Genomic DNA, 12,902 nt, shown 5'->3' with positions numbered 1-12,902 from the left:
TTGCTATAATCAGTATGCATTCTGGATGACATGGAGATCTATACATTCAACAGTTGGGTTCCAACTCAAAACCATAGGCCCGAATGGAGATGCCTAACGGGAATCATGTCCTCCCTGGTTACACAACACAGATGGACAGCTCATGTTGAGCAGCTCGTTCATCTCAGATCATGGATTTGGCCATCAAGAAATGGTAGTCATAAAACCATCGCTATGGCAAAAATGGAATATCAGAATTTTCTTTCTCATCATTAGAGTTCTCCTGTCCTTCCCCTTCCCATCTGAAGGCAATGACTTCTTGCTAAGGTACAGACCTAAGCACTCAAGATGCCTCCAGTATCTAGCATGAGTGGCCATTCTTTACGTGTGTGCTCAATAGCGAGTGTCGAGACCATCTGACCCGTGCATCTATTACAGTCCAGTTTGTATTTAGCCATGTTCACCAACGCTTACCTCCAGCAAGGTCAGCGCACAGTGATCAGGAGTGGAAAATCAGAATGATTTTCCTATCTCAATAAGGTGGAGCCTGAGGGCATCAGCCCTGCTACCATCATGGATAGCGTCAGCTAACTCAGTACAGACTGGAGATCAAAGCATCTGTTACTGTTAGTTACTCACGGTGTCAATCTCCTGAGCCAGTGAGCCTATCTTTAATTACATTTTTCTCTTTAGGCTGCAGTTGTTTTAGTATAAAACCGTGAGTTCTCTTTTTCCAATTTCTTCCTGTACACCAGGAGGCACTGACTCATCCTGGGCTGTGGTTTGATGTTTGCTGGTTTTCCTGCAGTACCCTGTTCAAGTGCTCATTCTGTGTACATTAGCTCTGACAGCGAGTGTTGATGATGTATTGAACGTTGATGCTGTAATGACTAATATCGATCCTGTCCTAGGATGCAGGCTGACTCAGGTTTTTGCAGTCATACGCACTCGAAATGTTAACTCTGTTTTTCCCTCCATGGACGCTGTTAAACCTGCTGAATTTCTCCAGCATTTTCTGTTTTTGCTTCAGGTTTTTGCAGTAATGCTCACAGAGAAAGGATGGGCCAGCGATTCACGCGCCCGTGGAATTTATCCAAACGTGCACATGAGGAGGTCTTATGCTGCGGTGGGTAGTGTCCCTGCCTCTGAGGCAGGAGTTCTGGGTTCAAGTCCCATTCCAGGACTTGATGGCCAAGGGATGTGCGTTTATAACGCAGCCGAACAGGTTGAGTATTAACCAGTAAATCCTTACAACACATGCCAATGGCAGGTGGTAGGAGTGGGAGAGCTTCCTGGTCAGCCATGTGATGGAACCAATGTTGGACCCTCTACCATCACTATCCATACCTCCAGGCTACAAAATGCATTCAAAAGTGTATGTTGCCACAGCAACTTGGACTCTTTGAGTGAGCTGCTAAATTACCACCACCACCATACACATGCACACTTTCCACACCTCCTGTCCACCATCTACAAGGCACAAGTCTGGAGTGTGATGGGATACTCCCCACTTGCCTGGATGAGTGCAACTCCAACAACACTCAAGAAGCTTGACACCATCCAGGACAAAGCAGCCCCGCTTGATTGGCATCCCATCCACAAACATTCACTCCCTCCACCACCGATGCACAGTAGCAGCAGTGTGTACCATCTATAAGATGCACTGCAGGAATTCACCAAGGTTCCTTTGACAGCACCTTCCAAACCCATGACCGCTACCATCTAGAAGGACAAGGGCAGCAGATAGATGGGAACACCACCATCTGGAAGTTCCCCTCCTAGCCGTTCGTTATCCTGACTTGGAAATATATCGCCGTTCCTTCACTGTCGCTGGGTCAAAATCCTGGAACTCCCTCCCTGACAGCACAGTGTGTGCACCTCCACCACATGGACTGCAGCGGTTCAAGAAGGCTGCTCACCACCACCTTCTCAAGGGCAATTGGGGATGGGCAATAAATGCTGGACCAGTCAGCGAAGCCCACATCCCATGAATTAATTAACAAAATCTAAATTAAATCATGCCATATTAGATACTAACATAAATTAATCACCCTTGCACATTCCCTAGTGCCTGTCTTCCATGTGCTTTTGTCTCTGCCAATGTTCCTCCTCAGTGCTACCCCAGTGGCTACAGCCTGGCTGTTGAAAAGTTACTGATTTTCAGTGGGCGACACTGCAGATGGTTTTGGAGGATGACTTCAAGCAATTCTAGGCCAAGAGGTTCAGCTGCAGGCAGCACCACCGCAGGCTGCACCACCGCAGGCTGCAGGCTGCACCACCGCAGGCTGCAGGCAGCACCACCGCAGGCTGCAGGCTGCACCACCGCAGGCTGCAGGCAGCACCACCGCAGGCTGCAGGCAGCACCACCGCAGGCTGCAGGCTGCACCACCGCAGGCAGCACCACCGCAGGCTGCAGGCAGCACCACCGCAGGCTGCAGGCTGCACCACCGCAGGCAGCACCACCACAGGCAGCACCACCGCAGGCTGCAGGCAGCACCACCGCAGGCTGCAGGCTGCACCACCGCAGGCAGCACCACCGCAGGCTGCAGGCAGCACCACCGCAGGCTGCACCACCGCAGGCTGCAGGCAGCACCACCGCAGGCTGCAGGCAGCACCACCGCAAGCTGCAGGCAGCACCACTGTAGGCTGCACCACTGCAGGCTGCAGGCAGCACCACCGCAGGCAGCACCACCGCAGGCAGCACCACCGCAGGGCGGGCAGGTTGACAGCCCCCACATAGGCACTAGCAGAGTGGCAGGGGTGCAAGACTGAATCCTGTCTTCCTGAGCGAGGACAGCAGGTTTGTGCTCCATGGAACCACTGTCACTCCCCCAGGGTGTGTCTCAGCAATTGTAGTAACCTGTGAGAGGGCAGGTCGGTGGATTTCTGTGACAGCCTCCGAGCTGCTCTGTACAGTGTAATGTACAGTCATGACGGCAGCAGGATGAGCTTGCCCGGCTGCGAGCTGAGCCTCCACCGTCACACTCAGACGCTGGGGGGTTTCTGCTTGTGCCACAATGGAAGCTGCCCCATCAGCTGATCAGAAGCTGTGCCAATGATTGGGTCAGGTGCATGAATGCATTTGGCCACCTCTTCCACGCTGGGAAGGGTGGGATTCAAACTCTGCACAATGCCAAGTTGGCGCTGCGCTCCTCCAGGCCCCTAGACGTCAAAACTTTCTGGCAGGTTTCCCCAATGTACCAAGCAGGTCTTTGGGCATTATCATCAGCATTCCTCTGTCGGCTGTACCGCTGAAATCTTTGTCAGCTGAGTCTGTGTGGCCTCACCCTCTGGCGAGCTGGCACCTTGCCCCCTGTGATGGTTGCAGTACACTCATGCCCAGTATCTCACCATTTGCAGATTCTGTCCCTAATCTGTTCCCTAAGATACAGGCAGTGTTAGTATCCAAGCCTGTGGTCATCGCGAGTGTGAAATCAAGTGATGGGGCTGTGGCATCATCATAATTCTTCTAGCTCTTCCTCCACTGCCTGCCTTGGGTATTTGAAAGAAAAAGGCACAAAGGGTAAGGCTGTGGTGAGGGGAGCGAGTGACAAATAACGAGTGCATGCTTACATCATTCACGGATTGTAAATCAAAAGCAATTGTGGGATGGCGGAAGCGGATGTGAGAAGCAGGAGTATGTATACGGATACAGTCACCTTCTGTGGTTTCAGACCCATCAAAGGCCACAGCCTCAGCAATGGGTGTCCCAATAATGGCCAGCACTGTCTCCTGTATGGGGTTAGGACATGCAGGCATGCCTGATCCCCGCCTGCTGCCTCCAATTATGCACTCACCTTGCTCTGCAAGAGAGAGGGAAGCATGTTAGTGAATGTTGTGCAATCTGTTTGGGTGATGTGGTTGTCATGGTTGAATAGCTGGCAGCGTGCGCAAGCTGTGAGATGGGGGTGTGAGGCTTACAGTAATGTTAAGTGTGTGAGAGTATGAGGTGGAGGATATGAATGTTAGATACGAGTCCTGATTGATATACAGTGTTGGTAGATGAAGGGTTGGGGGTGATATGAATTGAGCAGTGGCTGAAGCTAGTGGTGCAGTTAGTTAGGATATGGCACTTGAAGATGCAGTCACTGACCTTTACCATTTGTAAGAACATGAATTTCTTGCAGCACTGCATCTAGATCAACAAAGCTCGGTTCCCGGCACTGACCTCCAAGTCTATCTGCTCCCACTGCCTTTAGATGGTGTGTTCAGAAGGCCTCCTGTGAATGCAAGACACCTCTCCACCTCCTCCAACAAAACCTTGAGTGCAGTGTTCGAAAACCATAGAGTTCGCTCTTTCCCATGTTGTATCATTCCCTCATAGTTTGCCAGCGCAAATTAATTTCCTACCCGACTCCCAGCACCCTGCCTCAGCTACAATGCACCTCCCCTTTCAGTGGTGCTAGGAAGTTCTGATTTTGAGTCCCCTGCTGTTGTGTGCAGCCAATGGTTACCATGTTTAGCAGCGACTGCATTGAGAAATCATTATAGTGTGCAGGCAGCATGAAGCTGCTGAGGTGGCTGCAGTTCAATCAATGAGTGTGGGTTAGATGGTCCCTGCACTGTTTTGGGAGCAATCCAATTTAGATGCCCCTTGAATTTCCATCCATTTAGCAGGGGGACTGAGTTAAATTGCAGTGCCTTTAATGCCAACACAAGATAGTGAGTCTTCAGTAGATAACATAATTAACACTGGGCCTGTCATAACTTAACAATGCAGATACAATAACATTTAAAATACAGCTTCTGAAATAACAGGACATTAGACGGGTTGGCATTAAATGAATATACAGTACCTGTTTTGATTTCTGCAATTTAAACATTTTATTTATGCAACCAAACAATTCTTGGTCTCTGCATTCAGTGTGGGATGTTTTCGGACATTTATGTGAACTGTAACATATTTTTGCATGCCAGATTACATCACATTTCTTGCATGGTGTTTCCTGCATGCCTGGTAGTAATGCATTTCCTACATGCCTGATGATAATGCATTTCTGCATGCCATCTTCTGTATGCCTGACAGTAATGCATTTTCTGCATCCCTGATGGTAACGCCTGCATGGCTTTTTCTGCATGTCTGCTGGTAATGCATTTCCTGTATGCTGGAAAACAATGCATTTTCTACATGCAAGGTAGTAATCAATTCTCCACATATGAATGAGATAGTTGTACATGTTCTTTTTGTGTGGGTTAGTAATTAATTAGTAATGCACTGTCTGCATGCTGGATCGTGGACTTGCTGCATGCATGCATTTGGTGGGGGTGGGGGGGTGGGCGGGGAAATGGTGACATAGCGGTAATGTCACTGGACTAGTAATCCAGAGGCCCAGGCTAATGCTCTGGGGACATGGGTTCAAATTTAAATTCAATTCATAAATCGGGAATACAATATTTAAAGAAAGCTGCTCTCAGTAATGGTGACCATGCCAACTACCATTGATTGTTGTAAAATCCCATCTGGTTCAATAATGCTCTATAGGGGAGGGAATCTGCCGTCCTTCTTTAGTCTGGCCTACATGCGACTCCAGATCCACAGCAATATGGTTGACTATTAACTACTTCCCTCTGAAATGGCCTAGGCAGCCACTCAGTTCAAGGGCAATTAGAGATGGGCAACAAATGCTGGGCCTTGCCAGCAACACCCACATGCCATGAAAGAATAAAGAAAGAAAATGCTGGATAGCAGTGTATTAACTGCTGCTTTACACCATACCTTCTGCATTTTGATTTACAGCACACTGCCAGTGTGCTGTGTACTAATGGCCCATCCATGTAGCAGATTGCATACAGCAGTGCTTACTCTGATGCTGTAGCAGGCAACCTACATTGGCAGCAAGGCAGCTACACGCATCCCACAACCGAGGAATAAAACTTCAGACAAACAATGCAGAAAGGTCAAGGGGTGGTGAAGGTACTCTCAGTCTCAAACATTGCAACGATGCCTAAACTCACCCCTTATTCTAATCACTAAATTGCTGGGTTTGAGAGGAAGAGTTGGAGATCATGCACCAATCCCTACTCCCTGTGAAATGAAGCTACTTGAATATCTGCTGTGTCATATCAACTCCATTTAAATTTCTGAGTTACCAGATCAACATTTGAGTTTCAAATGCAATGACTTCTGTGTTCTTACAAGGACTGCATCGCTATTTATCCATTGCTGTTTATGATCTGTGATTTCTCCAAGATTTTATTCCCGGCTCTCCGAAGGGCATTTAGTCATGTTGGATTGTATCTGTATGGTGGTGTAGTGGTAATGTCACTAATTTCAGAGGTCCAGGCTAATGGGTTCAAATCCCACCGTTGTATCTGGTGGAGTTTAAAATTCAAGCGAGCTTCAGTAATTTAGTTTCACAGTCACCATTACTATCATCAATCATTGTAAAAACCCGCCTAGCCTTTAGGGGGAGGCAATCTGCATTTCCAGATCCATGGTAAGGTTTTTGGCTCTGAAATGGCTGAGCAATTGGAGATAAAAAGCAAATTGCCTTTTGTGACATCCACATCCGATGAAAGAATAAAAAATGGATTACAGTTCCACAGATACCAGCACCCTCTTGTGGTCATTTTTCATGCGTGAGTTTAGATTAGAGAGTAGAGAATTAGTCAACTATCTGACTATGGAAGGCAGCAGAGCCAATCCAGTCCTGTCCTCACTCAGTGTCTAGCAAGATAATTGGATAGCGACCGCACATGACAAGTTACTTGAATTTTCGCTTCCCAACACCAAGGGTGCTGAAGCCAATGTTAGAGTACAACTACTTTCCTGTTACTAAGATCAGATACTTCAGCCCACAGAACAGTCATTGGACATAGCCCTTGTGAAGTATGTATTTACCAACTAGCGCCGCCACCCCTCCCCTGATTAATCTGCATCCTGCCCTTTGCAGGGAGGTGACAAAGTGTTTTTGGTGCCTCATTGTGAAATACTGCCACTCTTGGAAATAGCAGAGAAGCCACTAGTGAGCTCGGGACACAGCCGGAGTTGGCTGGACTAAACTAATTTATCATTAGATAAAGATACACAGTGGCCCGCCTATTATTCACTCCTGTTACGTACGTTTGAGGTTATCTGTCAAGTGTTTTTAGTACAAAGCCTTGTTCGAGATGTCAACTCATTGCACAGCCAGCTAACACTGACCTCCTCCAACCTTAAAAAATATTCCATCAATTTATGGCATTTATATGGTACTTGCCACTATTCCCATGCTTAGTGTTTTATTCTGCTATATGTGCAAGGTCAACATTTGGGAACTCTCAATTATCTCCCAATTTCTACTGTGCACTAGATGGGGTTGGGAACAGGGTCTCAGCAGAGCTCTCCACTGCCTGTACAAAAAAATATTTTTGAAATAAGTTTAATCAACTTAAACCATCAATCACATAAAATAGGACCTGTGTACCGATGGCACAGATTTAATCTTTTTAAAGCAAGTTATAATATCAGAGCAACCTGAATTTTAATTTGGATTTTTTAATGTATAAAAGGTGTCACCGTTTCTCTCTCTAACTCATGAATGTCAATGCCAATCACGCGTCCCTAACACACCCCCAGTGGAGGTCAGTTAACTCAATGCAGGTCGTGGATCCAAATTGGGACCTTCCAGGTTTACATGGCTCAGTACTACGCCAACCATCGGCAATGCCCCAAAATGATCAATTTAAGTGAAACTCCTGGTATCAGCGGTGTCGCACATCCTAAACACAAGCAGAAACTGGCAACCAAGAGGCAAGACTATGTAAGCTTTTCAAGGTAGCCTGACAGAAAGTTGATGGGGCAGATGGGATTTCTGGCTTCTATTTTTTGTTCCTTTTCTGCGACACTCATGATTGCCCTACAGCTCTGGAGAGTGGCCCGAGCATCTTTAATACCCCGCCTGTAAGCTCTGGCACTGGCTGTCCTACTGCTTATGCTGCCCTTGACATCCAAGGCTGTGCTTCAACTGAAAGCAAAAGTACATGCATGAAGAGTTTGACTCAGACCATCTATGCTTCTGGCATCGTTTTCTCGTTCACATTCCAAAGGATAAATCGACAAGGGGGAGCCAGGTTCTGAATCGAATTGAGATCCCAGAAGAGTGCTACTTTCCATAGCCCTAAGTCAGGACCCAGTGCAAGGGATGAAAAGCAACTGGAGGCACACGCACGTCACACGCAACCACACAGACAAGACACAGGATAATGGAGTGGGTTACATGTTATGGTAATATATACATACCCAGAACATCTGAGGAAGAAGGAGAGTAGTGATGGAGTGAGAGAATGAGAGAGAAAAATCCAAGGCAGTCAGTTTAATTAAAGTTCAAAGCATGCTACACAGCAATATTTATTAAAATTCAGATTAGGATTTATCAGTATATTAGGGTAGATTAATGAATATTACCTGTTAATTATCAGAATTGCTGAATTAGTTTTATTATGACCATGGAATAAAATACAAAGGCCTCAATTTTTTCCACTGTGATTAGAAATCTACAGCAGCGATGACTCCTAGGTTAAACCTCAGACCTGTTGTGTATTTCCAACATTTTCCATTTTTAAGCAGTCTTTGGCTCTTAATTTGAAGTCAAATAATATGAACTATCAGAATATACAAATTTGTTTTAACACTGTTTTAAGTTGCCATTTTATTTACATTGTTTAATTATTTTTATGGTGTAAGAGTAACCTTGAATTACCAGCAACAGATATTAGACACAAAATTGCTTGTGACAATCTCAGCCTTTGTTATCTGCGTTGAATTAAATTTTGGGAAGACCAAAGCCATTAGGTGAGATTTCCCGCCCAAAGTCAATGGACTTTTGGCTGCTCTCCAAATTTTCCAGTCCCACCCACAGCAATTCCCTCCATGGGCAGGAATGGAAAATCTGGCCACTGTCTTTGGTTCCCACCACAAATTCTGTTCTCTAGGCAGATTCTTTCTCTCTCCCTGGCAACTGTCTGAGACTGAATCAGACTTTGCAACCTTGGTGTTAAATTTAATACAAGATGAGCTTCCAACCACATATCCGTGCCATCACTAGGACCACCCATTTCCACCTCCATTACATCAACCAACTCTACCCCTGCCTCAGTTGATCTCCACCTGAAACCCTCATGCATACCTCTCATCTTTAGACTTGGCCATGTTAATATTGCAATCCTGTCACAATGAAGTGCGTGCTCTACTTGTAAATAAGAGGAGCTGTCACTAACTGGGGAAAGGTTAGGGCATTATTCTTAAGTACATATAAGAACCGGTTTCCTGTGTGAGGGCAAGGAAAAGAGAGTCTGTTCCTATGTTCTCTGGGTTATGTGAATAAACCTATGTTAAGGAAAGGCTGGCTCCAGATTCCTCCTTTGCACAATGAATGAACATCGAGTTATAACAGACTACTCCAACACACTCCTGGTCGGCCTCCCACATTCTACCCTCTGTAAATGTGAGGTCATCTCAAAACTCTGCTGTCCATGTGCTATCTTGCGCCAAGAACCATTCACAAATCACCGCCAGTTACGCAACACCTCAATCTTAAAATTCCCGCCCTTGTTTTCAAATTCCTCTCTGGCCTTGCCCCTATCTCTAAACTCTTCCAGCCACAAAACCCTCTGAGATCTGCACTCCTCTAATTCTGGCATCATGAGCATCCCTGATTTTAATCATTCCATCATTGACAGCCATGCCTACAGGTGCCAAGCCCCTAAGCTCTGAAATTCCCTCTCTAAACCTCTCCACCTCCCCCTTCCTCCTTTAGGATACTTCTTAAAACTTACCTCTTTGACCGAGCTTTTGGTTACCTGCCTTAGTATTTCCTAACGTGACTCGGTATCAAATTTGTTTGATAATGGCTTTGTGAAGTGCATTGGGACATTTTATTATATTAAAGGTGCTATTGTTGCTGTTGAATGGTGAAACTAAAATTTTATTGAGATGTATTTTGCATTTTAATTTTTTACCTGAGATTTTTTTGTCATTAGCATTACTTTCCAAATGCATGTCACTTTATAGATCATCATTTTGAAAACTGAAAAAAAATATAGAATCATAGAATGATACAGCAATGGAAACAGGCTATTTGGCCCATCCTGCTGCTTGTGCTGCCACTTTGAAAGAACCACCCTATGTGTATAGGGTAATCCTCTACTTTGGGGCTGCAGGTGAACTAACCGGCCACATATCTGAATTCCCATTCTGGCCAGAAAATTGTTGGCAGTGTGTGTCTGAATAGCTGGTATGCGTTGTCGGAGGACAGGATATGGGTGGGGAATGGGTAGTTGTAAGGACTAGTAGAGTTAACACCCCAACTGAGGTGTCTGAGGTGTGCATATTCCCATTCCCAAAGCTAACATCCCCCTTTCCATGGTTAGCCCACCGATAAAAAAAAAATCACAGAAGCAGAAAATAAGCTCGGACGAGCAGTGCACAAAGACTTCATGTTTCATAGCTGCCGAATGTCAGAAAATCTCTCGGCCAAACACTTGGTGTTCTCCTCCTCCACTTGAAATCATGTTACTCTCTCCCATAAAGTTATATACTAACTGCCCACACCCCTGCTAGTTCAGCGTAGGAAGGAGAAAGGGTCTAAGATCAATGATATGGAATGTGCCCTATATATATATGTAGCTGTTAAATAGCATGGGTGCACCTTTTGGTTTCAATTTTAACGTTCAATTTTCTTTGAGATTTAGAGATTGTTGTATTACATGATGTGGAGGTGATGAAATAGCAACAGGAAGTGAAGGAAAGCAACATAATGTCTTGGTCAAGTTCTTGAGAGGTGATTGACAAATGAGATAAGATCCCCATCAAGTCAGATGCCGTTCCTCATGAAACTCACTTAGGGCCATCACATCGGCGAATGAGAGAATGAAGGGGAAAAAAAACATTCATTACAAGTAGCAGCTGGAACAATATGAATCCTGTCTCTAGTGGCCAACTCTAGGAGCTGGCTTGGGTATTGGGATCTCCATGCTGTAAATTTAAGTCTTTGTTCTCTTTTGGGTTAGCAACAGGTTATCATATGACAATGTAGACTATGTAGACAAGTGATCTCTCTATCACAGACAGCCAAGGAAATGTATGAAAGGAATGAGTAAATGGACAAGATAAATCTGGGACACCAAAAGACCAAGTTTCTCCAAATCTTCTTCAAAACCTTTAACATTAGGAATCTGTCATGTGGCTTTTCTCTACACTATCTCCTACTTGAATGTTTCTTCTATGTTTTGCTGATCTGAATGGATGTTATAGTCACACTATGGTTTAAGCATGGGTTCCCCTGACTTGTACTCTACAGTACTGACCACATGGTGCAGCATTCCATTGATTTGTTAATTCATGCGCTGCAGCAATAGAACAAAAAGAGTATCAAGTCTACGAAGACCTCGAGATTTCTGTTAACTTAATTCCGAGCTATTTTAACACCACTCATGGAATATGCCCTCATTGAGATTTTCTTCCTAAGGACAATAACTTCATCCACCATTCTTCCATCCACTTCCACGTAGATGTTCAACTCATTTTGTAATCTCCAAGTTGCTTCCTCTACATTAACTGTTTCTTCTAGTTTGGTGTCGTTCGACCAATATGAAGAAAGACAGACTTGCATTTCTATAGCGTTTTTCATGGTGTTTCACAGCCAGTTTGGTACTTATGAAGTGCAGTTACCGTTGCAATTTAGCCAACACAGCAGCCAATTTGCATACAGCAAGCTCCCACAAATAATGTGATAATGACCAGGTCATATTTTTAATGTTGGTTGAATTTGCATTGTGGATCGGAAGCTTTGGTCTAAATCAAAAGCAATAGTCATCCCACATGTGACCCCCCCCCCCGCCACATCTCATTAACCACATCCCCCTATCACAACTTTACTCGTCTAACAAGTTTCCTTTTTTTTAACCTTTCAGCCAGTTGTGTTTAACAACTGACCTGTTTCTTCTTCACAAATCCTAATCGCTGCAAACAGGCACATCCTAAAGCCAAATGCTTCTAAGGAGGGAAATTTACAGGTTGACAAGTTCTTGTAAAGTTCAGGCTGAAGTTCACAAGAAACTTGCTTAAATTAATGCCTATCTAAGTCCCTTTTTAAAAAAAACCTTCTGCAACTCTGAAGTGTAACGGTTGAAATGTGGCTGGAACATGATGGAAGCAAAACCTTTAATGCAGATCAATTGATCTAATAATTATTGGTAACTCAGTAATTATTACGCACACGGCTGCATCTTCCAATCAGCGAGCGGGGGGGTTGGGGCTTGCTCACCGAGGGGTAAAAGGACGCGGGGTGACATCGGGCGTGTGTCCTGATATCACCCCGCCTCATTTAGATTTTCAGTTCGGTGGGCGCGTGGCTGAGTTGGCTGCGCGCACGCCAAACCGTCAACTAATTAAGCCAATTAATGGACCAGTCCGTCCAACCTTAAGGTTGGCGGGCAGGCCGGGAGCCCCAGATGGTCTTCAGAGAAAACGTGAAACCTCATCCACGGGCGGGATGAGGTTTCACGAGGGATTTAAAAATTTCGGGATATTTTAAAATAAAAGTTACGGACACGTCACATGAGGGGACGCATCAGTAAAATTTTTTTCTATTCTTCTTCAAACTGATTTTCACGTTAAAGCCCATCCCCCCTGAGGCAGCACTTAGCCTCAGGGAGATCTGCGTTCTCTTTCACGCGCACGTGCGAAAGAGCGCAGTCCCGACTCAGGGAATCCCCCCCCCCCACCACCACAGGGAGCGCACAGCGCTTCCGAGTGGACGTCATGCTGGGTGGGCCTTAATTGGCCCACCCACATAAAATGGCAGCGTGTCCCCAAATGGAGGCGCCGATCGGGAAACCGCCCACGCCTGCTCCCGCACACCCCCCCCCACCCACCCCGATGGGGGGAAAATGTTGCCCATAAGGTGGAAGTAAAAGTACTCTTTTAGTACTTTAGTACTCTA

At 45.6% G+C, this 12,902-nt stretch overlaps 1 protein-coding gene across 1 annotated transcript in view; it reads right to left on the bottom strand.

Moving 5' to 3' along the window:
- cacnb1 (calcium channel, voltage-dependent, beta 1 subunit) overlaps positions 1 to 12,902 on the bottom strand; it is a 250,177-nt gene that overhangs the window by 17,367 nt on the left and 219,908 nt on the right. The window lies entirely within an intron of this gene.

The sequence above is a fragment of the Cetorhinus maximus genome, chromosome 25 (assembly GCF_964194155.1).
Source record: "Cetorhinus maximus chromosome 25, sCetMax3.hap1.1, whole genome shotgun sequence".
NCBI classification, from domain to species: domain Eukaryota; kingdom Metazoa; phylum Chordata; class Chondrichthyes; order Lamniformes; family Cetorhinidae; genus Cetorhinus; species Cetorhinus maximus.
Note: the sequence above shows the minus strand (reverse complement) of the source record. Positions and strands in the feature narration are given on the sequence as shown.